At 39.6% G+C, this 19,772-nt stretch overlaps 1 long non-coding RNA gene across 1 annotated transcript; it reads left to right on the top strand.

Annotated features, from left to right (window-relative positions):
* Positions 1-15,707: 15,707 nt before the first annotated feature.
* LOC137071922 (uncharacterized) lies at positions 15,708-16,838 on the top strand. Its single transcript, XR_010904549.1, has 3 exons — positions 15,708-16,108; positions 16,296-16,404; positions 16,514-16,838. It is a non-coding gene; the product is annotated as an uncharacterized lncRNA (long non-coding RNA).
* Positions 16,839-19,772: the final 2,934 nt, after the last annotated feature.

Below are 19,772 nucleotides of genomic sequence, written 5' to 3'. Positions count from 1 at the left end.
CAATTGTAAATATTAAACTACATTCAGCGTTTTAAAATGGTAATTTTGTTGGTCCATTTAAATAAAAAATGAGGCTTGTAAAGTAGATATATAGGACAAGAATGAAAACAAGAAAAACAAGAAAAACAAGAAAAAAAAACAAGGAATGAATATAATGGCTGGTTTACAGCTCACGATGTGTTGTACCTAGAAATGAGCACTGCTGTTGAACAATCTGCATAACAAACAGCAGTAAAAACAAATATCCCAGGAGAATGGTAGGACATCTCTGGAGTCTAGTGGGACAGAAATGAAAAGAATGTGGTGAAACGGGAGCTTCATGCCCTGGATGTCCCACAAATCTCCATCAACTCCCTCAAATCCCTCAACTCCCTCCCTCATGAACTCCATCAAATCTCCATCAAGTCCCATCCCACAAATCTCCATCAACTGCAAGATGCTATCCTATCAATATGGGCCAACATTTCTAAAGAATGCTTTCAGCACCTTGTTGAATCAATGCCATGTAGAATTAAGGCAGTTCTGAAGGTGAAAGGGGATCAAACACAGTATTAGTATGGTGTTCTTAATAATCCTTTAGGTGAGTGTATATATATTCAGATGCCATCAAATTGAATATATTACATATCATATCGTATGTAATGAGCACATTTAAAAGCTTAACTGAATTTACTGTACAACAAATAGAATACTGTAAATTTAAAATAATGATTATGTACAGACATTATAATCATGTATATGAGTACTTTACCCCTGTATTGATATGCGATCTCAATAGTAATAAAAAAAAGGCCACAGGTCTTCATTCCTTCATTGAAATGTTTATTCCTTGACGTCAGAGTGAAGGTATCGCTTGGCTTTGAGCCACGTTACATCACTTTTTTTCTCAGTGTTTGAAAATATCTTCTCCAAGTTGAATGATGAAAAATCGTCAAACAACAAGAAATCAATCTCTCTCTAAAATAATAAACTCTACTTGATGACTGGGTGAAGTTTTTGTCACAAAGAAAGGGGAAATAAGCTCAAAACTGATGAGAACAAAACTGATGATTTACCGTAGGTGACAGATTATAAAAAAAAGAAGAAAAAAAAGAAAGTTATTTAAATAATTAAACCTTCACTGGATATTAATCGGGGCTGTCGATTACATGCATATTATGGTCTGAAATTATAAGTGCTAAAACTCCTACCAGCTCTTTTGGAAAATATAAAATTTCTGTTAAATCTCTTCAGGCAGCACAATAGTAATCAGAGACTGATTTCATGTGAAATCCAAGAACAGTCGATTCTAATGAGAATGTGTGTGAAAGAAAGAGAGTCTGGAGTGAAAGACTCACAACACTCAGTAGTTTTAAATGTTTACAAATGTTTTAGTTTAAAAATGTTAACATTACAATATTAGAAAGAGAAAAAAACAAAAACAAAAACAAAACAAAAAAACTTTTTTTTTTTTTCAAACTCTGTTCTATAGCCCAGAACCTCATGGCTGGGTTATAACTTGATCACAGATTTTGATAACACACTCAATAGATACTATTGATTTAGATGGATTGATTTACATAAGGTAGATAATGTAAGCATATTTTCTTATGTGGCATCTGTAGCCTGTATTACTGTAGATAATCCAGTAACATGGGTGATTTTAAACATGTATCTTGCATTGTTTGCTGTTGGATGAACTGATTGTTAAAAGTCCTAATTGAAAAGAAGATCATGCAGTTGTGTTTCGGTGATTAAACCAAATGTTCTCATTACATATTACAATCATATTGCGTTTGAAACAGTGATAATGTGGACTGAAAATATGTGCAACTGAGTGATAGTATGAGATCAGGCTTTGAAAGAATGACTAGCTGTGTTACAAGTGTGATCAGTTTGGATTTTTTTACTAAGAGTTTTGAAAATGTACACCTTATTTGTGAAAATAGTACCAAAACGAATAAAAAACCCTGTAATCCAGGAACGTTGCTGCCAGAGATGCAGCAGGCGCAATGATATAACACATCGCCTAAAAATATACTAACTTCTGTCAACATAACCAATGTGACAACCTGCTTGAACAGAGAGCAGCTGGGGACTATTTTCAGGCGCTGCGTAATATCATTGTGCCGCTGCATCTATGGTCAAGACAGCAAAGTGGATTATTATGCAGGAATGAGAGTATAGTCCCTAGCCATAATCTAACAGTAAATTATTATTATTTTTTAAATAAAGTTTAAGTGAGTATTAAATGATGGCAAAGGTATTAAACATTTAAAAATAGATTAAATTAGCAGGTATAATTGCTGATAAAAAAAAGTGCTACCAGTATATTTTCACCAATATATTAGTAATATTTAGCACAATAAAACTGAAGACCATTCTATGCCATAATATATAGAGACAATGAGGACAGGACAGACATTAAGAATACAAAAATGATTATTATAAGAACACATCTTAAACACTGAGGCCTTATCTGAATATGTGAAGATGTCAAATTGGTCACTGTGATTACTTGAGAAGAAAATGAACTAGAATCAAAGCACGAGTGAGACTGACAGAACATACATTGGTCCACTATTATACTCTCATCACAGAGGGAGAACAAAAGCACATGCATGACCAGCTGTCTGCCCCGTCATCTAATTGACCTGATTGACGGGCCAGTGGCATGGCAGTTATCTGAGGTGTTTGATAAAGAGGAATCAAATCAAGCATCAAACGCTTTTGTGCAACAATACAGGTGACCTGACGTCTGACAACGAGAGAGATGAGGCGTGATGAGGCTAATTATAATCACCTCAGCTACCACGTTACAATCACTTCTTTCAGTCACTTATTTGAGCCACATGTGTTTTGTCTGGCCTGGAACGAGAATATTCTCAAAGAGTAATAAAAATTCAAGTTTGAGCAGATGATCTCATTAGTATTCATAGGTATCCGTTCATAAAGTGTGGTTCTTATACACACACTTTGTGTTTGAATAGACAATGAAACATACAATATCAAGGTACTGACAGCAACTAAAAACCTCTTTACATTTAAATGACTTTAACAATTTTGTTGAGGTTCATAGAAAACTGAATAGGTTGGTATTGTATTTATAATACATTAGATTATTATATATGTTTAAATGTAAGCTTACTTATTCCTGTCAAAATTACAAAATGTAGCATAATCAACACAGTGACGTAATTCCCACTGAAATAGGAAGAAAGGATGAGACATATCGAACAGATCCTCCCATTTTTTAATAGCCAATAGCATTAAGTTTATATCACAGCTCGGGCCAAAGCCATTAAGCTTAAAGCTACATTTTCCTCCTAATCTCTAGCCGTTTCTCCTCCTTATCTCCTCCATTTTGCTCCATTAGCATCTTGTTCAGAATTCAAATGGGTCTAATACATTTTCTGGTAAGTGTCTCTGGACCGGAGCAGACTGTGCGCTGTGGCGGTTCTCGTAACATTAACGCAAAACCAGACTTCATTCACCTCATTAGAAAGCATTTGAATTGTTCCCTATCCCCTATATAGTGCAGTATGTGCCATTCACCATATAGTAAATGTGTGAACGTGACGGATTTTAGCAGCAGCTTCAGCTTCTGTTTGGTGCGGGACATTGCGGGAAGCATTTGATTGGACAGAACATCTGGTAGATAGATAGATAGATAGATAGATAGATAGATAGATAGATAGATAGATAGATAGATAGATAGATAGATAGATAGATAGATAGATAGATAGATAGATAGATAGATAGATAGATAGATAGATAGATAGATAGATAGATAGATAGATAGATAGATAGATAGATAGATAGATAGATAGATAGATAGATAGATAGATAGATAGATAGATAGATAGATAGATAGATAGACAGACAGACATTTATTGTCCCTTGATGGGACATCATCATACAGATGAGAAGCTGAAGTGCAGAGTGATGTCATCAAAATGATTGATCTATATTGGCGTAAGTGAGAAACTGTAAGTTTTGAATGCTTATATCTTGTAAATGCAAATGTTGCGTGGGAATTAAAGATCGGATTTATATCCATTTCGCAGAGATGCACACACTCTTAGAAGAAAAGGTTCTATATAGAACCTTAAAAGGTTCTATCAGGCGCTATATGTATATTTGGAGCCCCTAGAGGGTTCTATATAGAACCCTTTTTAAGGGTTTAATCAAAAGAACCCTTTAGGGTTCTTTGTAACCAGGAAAAGGGTTATTTATGGAACCTTTTAGGGGTTAATTTATTATCCTTTGTTTTGTCTTTTCCAGGATTAAAAATGTAATATTATTGACAAACATTTCACTGCATTATTCAGTGTATTCATTTATGAATGCATGTGAATGATCACAAAATTCAAGATATGGGGGTTAGAACATTTTGTGAAGTTTTTAAATGTAATTTCGGGAGGAGTAGGTCCATCTAATCTTTCAATAATACCAATATATAAAACCAGCAGCTTACCTCTTCCCATTTTTAGTTCTTACAGCATCCCTGCTCCTCCCCTGCTCCTCCTTTTGTACAGTTTTGCCTGTTATAGGGGAGCAATCAGAGCTCGGGTAGAATATCCTCTCCGATCCCCTCTATAGCAGACAACAAGCCAAATCTGTTTACCACTTTCACTAAGATAATATGGGCACACAAACTTGTGAATGTCTTATAAATTTATATCTCATTTTATGTTAATCAATATCACACAAAGAGCACCATTTCAGTGTTTTTCTCCTCCAAAAATCAGCTTGATTAAAATGTAATATTACAGTTTTTTTGGATTGCTTGAGCATGATTTTCAAAACAGGGCCCGTGTTCTCAAAACACTACACACAATTAGCACAACAACACACCCAAGTAGCAAAACACTAGAGATCCTTTGCATAATTAAACACGCTTGTAAAAACTATACAATTCTGTTTAAAAACCACACTTTATGAAACACACACATTTCACATTACTATACTCTGTTTGCACAAGTTACACTCTGCTGTGATACACCTAAAACACTTTTAGCACTTCTACTTCCCTATGATTAGAGCAGGCTACCATCAATAATGTACAAATATAATGTAAATCCACCAAACACTACACAAGACCAATGTTGCAGACTGAAGAAATTCATTTATTTCAACACAAAATGTTGAAATGGACATTCATAATACTGTAACAAAATATCACTTTACATATAGTACTGTACACTGTAAAAAAAAAAAAAAAAAGTTAATGTACAATATGAAGGAATTTTCCATATTGTTTTTGTACAGATGTTTTACCTGTATTTTGAATTACACATTGCATTAGTTAAGGGTTAACAGAAATGTCCGTAAAATTACTGGATAATGTACTGGTAGAAAATTACCAGAACAACTTCCATTTTTATTTTTTATAGTGTAATCTCTTCGCCTAGCTGGATCTGGCCAGAGATTTCCATCAACAGCGCAGGTAAACTTATCATTAGCAAGACACCTTGGAAAGAAACATCTTGACTGACGAATCCATCGTTGCATTACGACTCCTCCGTCTGGTCACAGGCCTCCTCCTTGTCCTCCTTATTCTCCTCGTCGTCTTACTCTTTCTCTGACTCTTTCCATTGTGCTTGAAGACGAATGAACTGACCTGCTGCTTTTTATAGTGCTTATACAACTGATTGGTGTGTCTACAATTAAAGGGGTACTTCAGCGCTGGGAAGATGAATCTGTATTTAAACTGGGTCATTAATTTATAGAAATGTGAACTTATTTTTGAATTTGGTGCCTTCTAGACTGAGAAAAGACAGAAAATGTATTTTTGTCTCATGGGGATGAAATACTACAATTCCCAGAATGCTTCGCTGCCCTGTGAGGCCATTCCCAAAGCCACCAACTTGATTACTGTGACTGAGTTGGAGAAGACACTACAATTAAAAACTGAACGTGTCTGTTCAATATAATGAGTGAGTCACCGCGCGAGTATCACAGCACTGAGCACTAACTGCAGGAGTCAGATAAATGAGCTGAATGAGCTCTCGTAATGAGAGCTGAGGTAATCGCGACTACACTCGCGGCATACATTCACAACGTGAGTTCAGTCTGGCGCGTTTCAGTTCATTCCTTTGCAAGCTTAACTATCATAGAAATTAATTTGAGAAGTAGCTCCGTTTAAATGAGTGCCTGTAGCTGCGTGTGCTGAGCTCTGAGTGTAATCTCCCATCCCCCGTGTGCGGGTTCAAAACATGTGGAAATAGCTCCCTCTGCTGGCTGTAGTCTTTAACCTTCGGCCAAACATTCCTCCTATGATGCAAATATCGTCAATTTGCACCATAGGAGGAATTTTTCCAGAAATAAAATGCATAAATCTCTTGTTTCAGGGGGATATGAGGGGGAGCACAATCATTTGAATATACTTCAGGGTTTCTACAGATACAAAGCCATATGCTAATCGCTGAAGTAACCTTTTAAGCAAACAAGTGTTTGCACACCTGATGACTGTGTTGAACCAATTGTTTGGACGGTGCGGTAATTTGACAGTCAGTTCTTTGGTATTTCAAGGAAGTGACTTCATGATAGATTTTTGTGTGTAATGTATATTAAGGGTGTTTAGTGTTTTGCAAATTACTGTGTGTAGAGTTTTGCAGTGTAAGTGTGAGTTTGACAATGTGCTTATAGTTGTGCAAATATGGGCTGATGTTTTGATTCTTGAGTGTAAGGTTTTGCTAATAGTGTACTACTTTAAATTTGTGTGTGTAAGCAATCCAAAAAAACTGCAAGTTACTACAACAGTTTAATAAACAATAATTGAATTACAACTACAAAATGTTACAGAACAATGTAATATATGAATGAATACTAGCCTAAAGAACCTTTGTGACAAAAATAGTTCTTTCTTGTCATTATAGAAACTTCTTGGCATAAGTTGAGTAAAGCACCTTATGGTCTATATAAGAACCTTTTTTTTCTAAGAGTGCATATATGTGACCTAGGTTAAAACGTGACCAGATGTAAAAAGACCCTGTGACAGACACACACACACACACACACACACACACACACACACACACACACACACACACACACACACACGGTATATAATATATTATTGATATATAATACCAATAAATACCCAAAGAGAAAACAAAGCTGTTTGCCATTTTGCAAGTAATCCATCACTGTATTTTATTTTTATGAGATATTGTGGATGAGCCTTTTGGAAAAAACCCACTCACAGATGAGTTTTAATTAATCATCCTCCAATCAACAAATGTTTCTCTAAAGGCTGTAAACATGTGGCGCCAAAGGCTTATGGCATATGGCTTTAATGAGTATTTATGACTAGGTGATGCCATAGAGATAAAAGAAATGCTGAAGAGATTACGATTGCTTGCACTGAGCATATTCTCTATAACACACATCTGTGAGGTAAATGAAGGAATAGAATCTGCTGAATTATGTCATCTCTATTACACACAAAATTCACCCTGTATTTTTTGATTAACTTTTTTTTATCATTCTTTTAATGTTTTCTCATTAATTTGGCCATGGTTGGTTCATTCTATATACCCCAATAGATGCAGAGAATAATTTCTCTCTATGATTTAATTAATATGATAATCATAAGGTGACGTTGTGTGCTCTAAAGTGCATTATTGGGAAAATAAACACGCACAGAACAGTTTTTTGCAAGCCGTGCCAGGAAACACACCTGCTGATATCTTTCTTTATTACACTTTAATGATACTGAAAAGGTTATGAAATGCCATTTTATATGATTTTTCAGAGAATCCCAAAACAAAAACACAAAGAAGAGATGCAGAAAGTGTGATGAATGGATACAAGTCAGGAGTAAACTATGAGACATGCTTTCATATTTTCTGTCTAGTAGTTTTAGGAGAGAAAAGAAAGGAAGGAAAGGCAAAACAATGCACAAAATTGACATCTTCACATTTTATTCAAATATTATTAAACATATGAGAACGATTCTGTAAGAATATTAGTTGTGCTTGGAGTCCAGTTGTGTAGTGTTTAGTTCTTCCCCCATATTTACAATTTAATTCTTATTTTGATGAATTAATTGAACTTGTAGTCTCATTAAAAATAATTTTATTATGGGACATAATAAAATAATACAAATAATTATGGGAACAGTATTCACTGCAGTAATAGTGATTGTATGGACTATAGCCTGGATGTGGATTATTGGTTCGTAGATATGAGATTTATATGACCTCACACACATAATGAAAAACATAATGACTGGCCTTCAAATGACTGGCTTCAAAATCGGCAATATAATGATATAAGGAATGCTCTGCATGTAGCTTTGGGATAGGTATTGGTATAATAAATATTGATTAATTATTTAATTTTAAATTAGAAGCAGCAGTGGATTTCTTAATCCGCCCCTTTCAGTATTTACTGTGCTTGAGAGCACAGCTTTAAATAATGACATTTCTTTAAGGACCCCATCTGAAATGTAAATGTGCATATATCCATGGTAAAATGTTTATATAGTTGCGGTAATAAGATTTTTCACCTTGCAGAATCTACAGAATAATAGTTAACAAAATAAGAGCGAACATTAAAAAAATGCTTATTATTATTATTATTATTATTATTATTATTATTATTATTATTATTATTATTATTATTATTATTATTATTATTATTATTATTATTATTATCATTTAGTACTGCCCTGAATAAGCTATACATAACATATGTTTTCAAAACTGTTGTGAGAAATAGCTTAGCAGGGAACTACTAAATAATTTTGAAAAACAAGCAATTTTTATGATTATTTTTTGTAACCAATTATAGACCCTGGAAGTGTAAACTTATCACCACAAATGTACTAATTTCAGTGAAGGCTGAGCAAAATTCTCTATTTTTCTGTGACTTATTCCACATTGTGATAATTTCGCATTTAATTCAATTTATATCATTTCTGGAACAGAAGCTGAAGATTATGTTCCTATTTCTGTCAGTTTATACTCTTTAATTCTGATTAAGCCAGGATGTGTACAAACACAAATTATATTCCTAAACACACACACACACACACACACGCACACACACACACACACACACACACACACACACACACACACACACACACACACACACACACACACACACACACACACACACACACACACACACACACACACACACACACACACACACACACACACACAGCATGACTGCAATCAGCACCAGATACCAGTAAAAGTCCTCACAGCATTTTAGCTGTTCACTCACATATGTTGAGCTGTCGCTGTAAGTATTGTTCTTCTTTGTCCGAGTTCATTGTTTCATCATTTCAAGTCCCTCATTAGAGAAAAGAGGGTAATTTCTCCTTAGCCCATGCGGTCACACACACACACACACACACACACACACACACACACACACACACACACACACACACACACACACACACACACACACACACACACACACACACACACAGAGCTGCCAAACAGACAATTTAGGAGGCAGGGGGCAGGAAGTTACCGACAGAACTCATCAGTGCGCACCATTGTGTGGTACCGTGACTCCTCAAACCTAATAACACCAAACTCAACCTTAATTTGCAGAAAGAGAGTAAGACAGATACACACTTTAAACCTGCTACACTAACTTTACCAGTTATCAAATACACTCAGTCCACCTCCATGTTTTGTACTCAGGTCAGATTCCTTGGTATTCACTAACTGGAATGTTGGAATCACAATCTGTATGCTAGGGGGTGACTCTATTTCCACTACACACATTTCCTTCAGAGAGAAAATGTCCTTATTTTCTTTTCCTTTGCTCCACCCACACCTTGGGACCCCCATCCTGAGGTTCACTATAGCTCCCTATATTCACCCTTTTCTTGCCATCAACTAGGGACGCCAACAGTCAACATAATGTCAATCGTCGAGAAGAGGCTTAAAGAGCTGATGAACTTCAAGCGAAATCGAAGAACGAATGTGATGTCATTCCTCAGTTTCTCATCCCCTTAAACATCTTATAGAGTTTGTCCTTGCTACAACGACTTTTGGCTTGCTCACTGGGGAGTTTGCAAGGCACTATTCTCTGTAAAGCTGCTTTGGAACAATATGTAAATTGAATTGGAATAGAGGACATAAGGAGAAAGGCCTGGATGGCAGCCGTGAAACTGGCAATATAGTTAGAGGCAATGTTAAAGACAGCAAGTGAGTGGAAAAGAAAGGGGCACGGGGTGGTTTGAGAACACGAGCAGCTGGCTGATAGCTGTTGAGGACAGATGTCAGCAGATGAGACTGTAAGAGCAGATGCTCTCGAGAAAACAGCTATTTATCTTCCCCTCCATCTTCTTTCATTTTACCATCTCAGCTTTTCCAGCCTCCTTCTCCTCATCTATCTATTTTCCCTTCTTATCGCAGTTCTTCAGCATGTCATATGTAGTTTGGCATTTGAGCCTTTATTCATTCTTCTAAAAGGCTTTTCTTCTAAAAACAAACTAATGATTATGCAATGTGATATCCTTAGCAATTGTTTAGGAATCCTTTTAGGGTAATAGAAAAATAAACTCATTAAATTAGATGGGGGAATATCACAAAATCTTGGTTTCAAAGATTTTCTTTAAGACTTCAATCAACAATTTCTTTAGGCATTAATAACATCTGAAATGATTATGAGCATTCATTTAAAAACTTAAATTCATTTAATAAAAATTCAGACACATGATCATTTCACCAACATAACTATTACCACAGTATTAGCAAGACCAATCACACACGTTTGCGATGATAAGACTCTTGTTACAAAGATTGCAGAAGAATTATAATCATCCAATATAATTTTGGTCTCATCCATCCCCATTTCTCCTCTTCAATTTCCCTTCATTCACCTCTCCCTCTTTACCTGTTCACCTCTCTCCATCTTCATATACACTCTATTACTTTCTCTCTCCTCTCTCCGCTTCCACCTCTGTGTCCCCCTCACTCATTCATTCCCTCCATTGGTCTGTCTCCATCTATTCTTTTCCCTTTGCTTCTCCCTCTGTCTCTCCCTCCATCAATCCATTCTCTGGACATGTAGTTAAGCAGCCAAGGCCTATTGCACTCTGAAAGAGAATGGATGGACTCGCCTGGGTATACATTAACCAACCCTGTTATTAGATCTCTTTCCATTGAATGGTTTTGCTTGGTGTCCTATTTCAAGGGGTTTCCCCTCATTAGAGTTATTCCCAGCAAGACCTCCAATGGACCGACCAAAAAGGTTTCCCAGATCATTAAGGCCTTTGGTCAATCACATAGAGTCAGCATATGAGTACAGCATGACATGAATGCTAGATTTTTCTAGATTCTAGATTTTTTTTTTTTCTATGGCCTCGACAAGCCTCTTGTGGTATAAAATAAATAAAATAATGTGATATAAAAGATGTGTGATACCCTGAAGACACATATACAGGAGAATATACAGTCAGCGCTATTGGTTATGGAGCTAGTGCCCCACAATGAGCCATAAAATATGTTTCTTAATATATGTAAGAAAACACTACTAATTATGATGAGGATAAACCAATGGGTTCATAGCATTTTACCAAAAATAAAACACATAGCAGCAAACTGATGTAACTGGTCATTTATATTATAGCCTACAATTCGAAAATGTCCAAATATTGTAAAAACAAACATCATAGTACATTCAAATCTGTGGTCATGCTGCCGCTGAGCTAGAGAGAGCAGTTAGCATGTACCTGAATGAATTCAGATTATCACAGAAGTACTGGGATACAAGTTTATAATTCATTTATAAGCACTGATGTCTAAGGTATAGATCAAAATAAGAGCAAACAACCTTTTGAAATGATCGATTTCATAATTTCACCACCAGGTGGCAAGTAGTTGTTACAAAAAACAAACATATTTGTCATTGAATCATTCATTCAAAAGATTTGTTCTTTGTTTTTATGCAGGTGTATACCTGAATTTTTTATTTATTTTTTGATTGCAATTTTATGGAAAGGAACAGTGGCTGTGACTTTTGGGGATCGCTGGAGTGGGGTGGGAGTGGGGGGTTCAGAGGGTCTCCTTTCTGTTTGTTTTATTCTGAAGAAAACTACGAACAAATGTATGTGACCCTATCTATGCAAAAATCAATAAAACATTTATCCAAAAAGAAAAGAAAAAAGATTTGTTCAAAATGCAGATTCATCCAGTAACAAAACAAGTGATCAAATTAAAATAATAATAAGTAAGTACAAATTGTGTCAACAGTAATGCAGATGTCATAATGTCAAATTTGACATGCTTTTTGCTTTTAATTTATAGGAGGATTCTATAAAGTAAAACAAAAAGCATGTCAAATTTGACATTATGACACTACCACACATGTATAGTTGCAGAGGAAAGATCTTTAGTGATTGTAGATATGATTGTGACAAACAATGTGATCACATGTGAAATCCAGGCAGTAGTACTTGCAGATCAGGGCAGAGTTTGGCAACTATTGATGGAGTCCTTACTGTAAATAACACCATGCCAGAATTAATTATCTGTACAGAGTTAGTTACATTCCAAAGTAACTCTGACATTGTGGAGGAAAGATTCAAGTATGTGCAGGTACGGATTTGTTATTGTAATGCCTTGTTACAGTATATGATACAGGTAGATGCAACTGGAATAATTTTCTTTATGCTAATTTGCTTCTGTTTTTTTCTGTTTTTTTTTCCTCTCTTAGAGAATAATGGAGCTGAATTGTGGTTTCCTGACAATAGGTGGAGAGGACAGCCAGGGTTGGATATAACATGCAATATTATTATTTGAGGTATTTCCCTCGGTGCTATGCAAGGGAAAACATCCAATGCAAACCCGTGGCATAATCGTCAGGAACTAATGGACTAAATGTGAAGTTTTGTGAATATTAGAGAATTTTGCAAACAACATTTGTCATTTTGGCCAGAAATGTGAAAACTTTAAAAATGTGATGTCAGAATTGAAACATGTTTTTTGTGAAAACATATTTTTTAAATTAACATATTTCATTAAAATTTAAATACACAATTTATTTAGCAAAATTAATTATTTTATCTAAATAAACAAAAAAAATAGTATATGTTTTGTATGATAAATCCAGCTTTTAAAGTTTATAAAACTATTTAACATGAAAAAAGTTGAGATAACGCCAAAAGTTTCCCCAGCTTGTTGCCTTAAACTTTTAAGTTCCCTTCTCAAGGGAACTCCCACTGCGTCGTAAAACGACTCTTTTGGGGAACGCCCACAGCGTGACGCATCTGAAGCATGAATGAAACTAAGACCGATCCTGATTGGTGCTACGTCATGACGTAGTAAGTGACGGTATACCCGGAAGTATAAAGGGACGCCGCATCACAATAGCGCTAGCCTTTCGCTCTTCAGCAAATGCTCTGTGTGTGTGTGTGTGTGTGTGTGTGTGTGTGTGTGTGTGTATGAGATGGGAGACTGTGTTTGATTTAAATCTTTTGAATGAGTAGAATGACAAGTGAACAGTTCAGGAAGTGTGTGTACCCCTGCCCTCGTTATCTCACGGGTGGGGACACGCACTCAATGTGTGTGAACTGTTTGGGAGCGCAGCACGCTCGGTCAGCTCTCAAGGGAACTGACTGCGAGCACTGTGAAGCACTCCCCATCAGAGTGCTGCGCTCCCGTCTGGCTGTGTTTGACGGCTTAGATCGTGGAGATCGCAATGGGAACTGGCTGGTGAGATTGGGACTGCTGAGGCACTTTCCCAATCATCATCAGACAGTTCTGATGCCCTTCCTCCCCGTGCAGAAGCCCGTGATGCGGCTTTTTCTGCACGAGGAGAGGGTCCGATGCTTGAGCTGTCTGCATCTGAGGATGTGGATGTGCTCAGCATCGAGGCAGGTGACGTTGAGGCTCACTCGTCACCTCACATGCCCACTTATGAGGAGCTCGTTGAGGTTGTGACTCGTGTGGTGGCCATATTAAACATCAGCTGGCCATCAGAAAGGCAGGAAGCGACAGTAGTTAAAAGTAAGCTTGAGCGCTTCCTGCAGCACAGAGCACAAGTTCAACACCGGGGTTTGCCATTTTTTCTAGACTCCAGTCTTGGAACAGACCACACTCCTCTCGCCTCTCTAATCCAACAGTAAGGTGTACATGGCTGCCATTACGGCTTTCCACGCTCCTGTAAGTGATGGGCCTCTGGGGAGGCACCCTTTGGTCGTACGTTTCCTCCATGGTACCTGGAGGATAAAGCCTGCGACTCGCCCCAGAGTTCCAACCTGGGATCTGGCGGTGGTACTTGAAGGGCTGGCTGAGGCCCCCTTTGAACCACTCGAGTCGGCGACAGATTGAGCTCTGTCGTTTAAGGTTGCGCTGTGCCTTGTGATCACCTCGTTTAAGAGGGTGGGGGACCTCCAGGCCTTGGCTATAATGCCAACTTGGCTGGAGTTTGCCCCCGGCGGGGTTAAGGCCATCTTGCATCCTAGGCCGGGCTATGTGCCTAAGGTGCCATCTAGTGTGGCACGACACTGCATGAAAAGTGGGATTTTCGTCAGTAAGCGGCACTGTAGATTGTCGTGGAAGATCAGGTTTACGACTGTACACGGCAGTTTGCAGGCGACACCGAAAACTGCCGTGAATTGTCAGAAATTGACGTGGGCCTTGCTTGGCAGTTGTCCCCCCCAAGACCCCCCTTCCCTTAACTCCAGGGGAGGCTTTAACATGTAAATGAACATGCTGTGAGCTATACAAATGCAAATCAGGGTAGCAGGAGTTTTAACCCATGTGACATTTTTCTAAAAGGTATTAACTTCCTTCTAAGAAAATCTCTTAGATAGATCAGGCTCAGTATAGCCTAATTGTAAAATCTTAAACTTAAGCTTGAATTTATATATTTGATAAAAGTATTCTAGATTATTTATTGTGTGTCATTTGCAATCAGTCCCCGTGAATTCAGTGCGACTCGCAATTTTGACCAATCACCGCAACTTTGACCAATCATTGCGGTCTCCTGCTAATAAGCGGCGTCATACATCAGCAAACTTTATATATCATATATCATTGCCTGTCAAAATTAACGTGTTAATGCAAATTAATTTTAACGGCACTACATATATATATATATATATATATATATATATATATATATATATATATATATATATATATATATATATATATATATATATATATATATGTGTGTGTGTGTGTGTGTGTGTGTAACTTTTTTGCTCACCGGCCACTGTGGCTAGTGGTTTTCCAAAGTTACTGGCCACTCAGCATTTTCACTGGCCACAATTTTGCTGTTTGGAAATTACATTGTATATGTTTAAAGTTGACTTTGGCATGTATAAATTACTTGATTTTGAATCATTTTACTTTATTTAGAAGATTTAAAACCCTTTCAAACTTTCAAATGCAGAATGACCCCCCAAATCTTGTATATCAGCTGGGATGTGCAGGTGGGCAAGGGGTGGGCAATATAATAGGCTAATATGAGAAAGGTAATATGACAGGCTATGAGTTATTTTAGTTAGGATATATATAATTTAAAAAATACCCTAAGCAAATTACAAAAATAATAGTTATTAAAAATAAAATAAAAATTCCGATACTAATACGACACAATGTAATTTATTGAATGTAACTGTCATTGGATACGACTTTCATCGAAAAGAATGTAACAAAATGTGGGCGTGGTCTGTGTTGTGAAATGAAACCACATTAAAAATTCCCTTAAACTGCGTTTGAAACATACAGCAAAGCAGCGACAGAGGAAAACACAGAGCCTGATATTATGCAAACATTTACCAATAATGTGGAAAGCGTTTTAAATCTGTTCAGTGGAAAATCCGCTGTGACGAATCTGTCCTCGTCTAACATCTGCTGTAAATCCAGGTAAAACTAGCTGCGTGCACGCGCCCGTCCCCAGATAACATGATCCCCAGTTGATCCGTAACACCGGCGGGAAGATGAGGGAAGAACAGCTGAATGCAATCTCGTCAGCTTGCTCAGTTTGCTGCCGATTTTAACGAGCAGTTAACTTTAGTAATCTCCAGGTTGCTGTCCATAGATGATAGGTTGCTTGCTTTGGAGTCGAAAAACTGTGTGGAAGATACTAACTTTAAGAAGAGAAGACGAGTGCCTAAGAGAAGACCAGTCCTAAGATTGCGGTAAGACTGTTATCTAAGCTAAAGTAACCTTAAGCAAAGCTTTTTAAGTAGCACAAGCTGAAATTAGCCTTGTAAAAGAACAAATGTAAGTTGCTTTATAAAAGTGTTTTCTTTTTCTGGTCATTTTACAGGAAGCAGTACGTCGTCTTCACAACTTCGTCATAACACTCATTTAATTGTTTTCCAGCTGCATGTAAGACATAGAGACAGTACGCAGGAGGTACAAACATCCAGTTCTTGCATCGCACGCAGAAGCTGTGAAGAGTTCAGCTCGGAGTCGATTGAGAAGAAAGAGGGTAAGATTTATTAGATTAGATACGTTTTTGGTCAGTGTGACTATTTTTCAGGTGCATTTTACGCAGTACATCGCGCAATACTGATTGTCTTTATTGTTTGTTTTTACAGCTGCTACAAGCAAGAAAGAGTGTGTTAGCTGAGGATGAGGTGGGCCTTTGGAAGTACGCTACCATAGACCTGATGTCTGATGAGGAAGACGGCATCGTTCGCGCGGTGTCTGGATGGATTGTTTGACCAGCCAGGAGCTCGCCGAGCTCTGTGCCACGCTGCAATCGAGATTAGAGGCGATTCCAAAGAACAGGGCAACGCACGACAGACGTCTGAAAAATGGACTTTAAACAGACAGAATGGCGCTAGTTACCTACAGCTCTGAAGCGGAAAACAGAGACTTCATGGTGCTGTAGGATTTTGGGCTTCTCGTGAGCTTCCTATTGTTGTGTGGGCAGATCTCAAACGTTTTGCATTTGGTTGTGTGTTTGTGTTTGTTCTAATAAAGCTCTTTCTTTGAATAAACTGCACATCCCTGGCATATTTTCCTTTCCTCAATAAATGAATGTCCTTGATGATTATAATAGCATAGTCCATAGGATAACAATGACATGAATATAAAACATAATAGCATATCACATGAATATGAATATATACAATTAAAAAATAATATGCAAATCATAATTTTATATGTGTGTAAAATTATTATAATTTGGGGGTTTAAATTTATTAATTTATTACCCAGGTTGACCAATTGTAACAGATCTGCCAACCAATCACGAGTGATATTTCTTGTTTCAATGTAGTAGTTTCAACCAATACTGAGTGAGGAAATTCAAGCCATTCCGGCAAGGCGCCGCCCAGAGCTGCTATTCATATGCTAATTAGAGCCATTAGCGCCGGCGCCAGCATGCCTCCGCGAGCTCCACATACGTCATGGTTCGTTTCCGTCAATATGTGGCACAGACGAACGTGACGTTCACAGGCTGCAAACTGACGTTAATTGTCGAAAATCAGGGAGATTTCCGGCCGTTTACGGGGACGAAAATCCCACTTTTCATGCAGTGCGACCTACGGTCCTGCAGGCATTTCATCCTCCACCTCATGTGTCAGCTGAAGAGGGGAGACTTCATCTACTCTGCCTGGTCAGAGCACTGCAAATTTATCTGCGGAAGTCTTCGCAGTGGAGAAGGTCGGAACGTCTCGGTTACGCATGTAACCCTCGGAACGGAGACGTAACGTCAGTGACTGACGAATGGGGGTTTCGCTTAGAAGCCTGTCATCTCCGAGACTAGAAAGCGCCCAATGGCAGTGCCAATGCCATGGGCATGCAAGATTTGCATGCGTAACTCCGCCTACCCACGTGGGTATATAAGGAAGTAGCTGGCATCATCGCATTATGTTTTACCTGCTGAGGAGCCAAGTTGAACTCCGTTCCAGCGGTACAGCGGATGTGGCAACGGGACGTTACGTCTCCGTTCCCTCCTCAGGGAATGAGGGTTACATACGTAACCGAGACATTCCCTTTCGTTCAGTCACTCCGACGTAACGTCAGTGACTGACGAATGGGGGTCCCAATGCAATAACGCCACTCGGCTGTCTTCCAGTGCCCTGCGCAAGCGTGAGAACCCTGATGCAAGTTTGAACGGTCAAAGGCCTCTACTTAACGCAGGAATACCAAGGTACACTGGGAGGCATATTCCAGGAGGAGATATGCGCCAAGATGCCTACCCGTAGGGAGGACTTAGGAATACACGTATGACCCCGGGGGGCTGAATACGGAAGATCACTGGGGTACCAGCCGCAGGTGGATTTTTAACCCCAGGGGGTGGCAAGGTTGCCAAGGGAATACACCCGCTCAGGGAGGCTTACGGTGGAAATACACATGTGGGGGTCGCCGGAGGGGAACCATGCACATGGGGCACCTGGCCAGACACGAGTGTCTGGACTGAGGCAGACTTACTGGCGTCGGCGTCGTCAGTGCTGGAGGAGCTCAGGGCTCTCGGGGAACTCACCTGAGAAGAATATCGCACGTATCCAGTCCGTGGAGTGGAATGGCGAGCAAGCGAAGACACCTGAGCCAATCCATTACCGGCCACTTGTAGAGGCGAGTACATAGTCGGATACCGGCTCCACTCGGAGGTTATAAAACCTGGCGAATGTGTTTGGTGTCGCCCAGCCTGCAGCTCTGCAGATGTCTGTCAGCGGAGCGCCATGTGCTAAAGCCCAAGAGGAGGCCACACTCCGGGTGGAATGGGCCCTGACCCCAAGGGGACATGGGCGTCCCTGCTGCTGGTAAGCCAAAACAATGGTGTCCACTATCCAGTGGGACAACCTTTGCTTTGAGAGAGCCTTCCCTTTCAGCTTCCCACCATAATAGACAAAGAGCTGGTCTGAGGTCCTGAAACACTGCGTCCTGTCTACGTAAGTGCGAAGGGCGCGTACTGGACAGAGCAATGCCAAGGCTGGGTCTGCCTCCTCCAAAGGCAGCGCTTGCAGGTTCACCACCTGGTCTCTGAACGGAGTGGTGGGAACCTTGGGCACATATCCAGGCTGGGGTCTCAGGATCACGTGAGAGTTGGCCGGCCCGAATTCCAGGCACGCTTCGTCAACCGAAATTGCCTGCAGGTCCCCTACCCTCTTGATGGAGGCCAGTGCGGTCAGGAGCGCTGTCTTCATAGACAAGAACTTAACATCTACTGACCGCAAAGGCTCAAATGGGGCCCTCTGCAGAGCACTTAGAACTACTGAGAGGTCCCAAGAGGGTACGAGAGGAGCACGAGGAGGATGTAGTCTCCTCGTACCCCTCAGGAACCTGATGACCAGGTCGTGCTTACTTACCGTTTTCCCGTCCAGGAGGTCATGGTAGGCGGTGATAGCGGCCACATAAACCTTCAGGGTGGATGGAGACAGCCTTCGATCCAACCCTTCCTGGAGGAAAGAGAGCACGGACCCGATCGGGCACTTCCAGGGGTCTTCTTGGCGAGAAGAGCACCAATTGACGAAGAGGTTCCACTTCCGGAAGTGATGGTAGCCACCACCGGAGGTGGTAGGGTACTCAAACCTGCCGCGTCCCGTCCAGGAGCCACACGTGGAGGTTCCAAAGATCGGGACGCGGGTGCCACAGGGTGCCCCGTCTCTGAGAGAGTAGGTCCTGTCTCAGAGGAATTGGCCAGGGAGGGGCTGTCGCAAGGAGCACTAGTTCTGGGAACCAGGTACGGCCGTGCCAGTACGGGGCGACCAAAATGACCTGCTCCTTGTCCTCCCTGACCTTGCACAGAACACGTGCAAGAAGGCTCACTGGGGGAAACGCATACTTGCGTAGGCCCCGCGGCCAGCTGTGCGCCAGTGCATCCGTGCCGAGCGTGCCCTCGGTCAG

This window comes from Pseudorasbora parva, chromosome 3 (genome assembly GCF_024679245.1).
Source record: "Pseudorasbora parva isolate DD20220531a chromosome 3, ASM2467924v1, whole genome shotgun sequence".
In the NCBI taxonomy this organism is placed as follows: Eukaryota; Metazoa; Chordata; class Actinopteri; order Cypriniformes; family Gobionidae; genus Pseudorasbora; species Pseudorasbora parva.
Note: the sequence above shows the minus strand (reverse complement) of the source record. Positions and strands in the feature narration are given on the sequence as shown.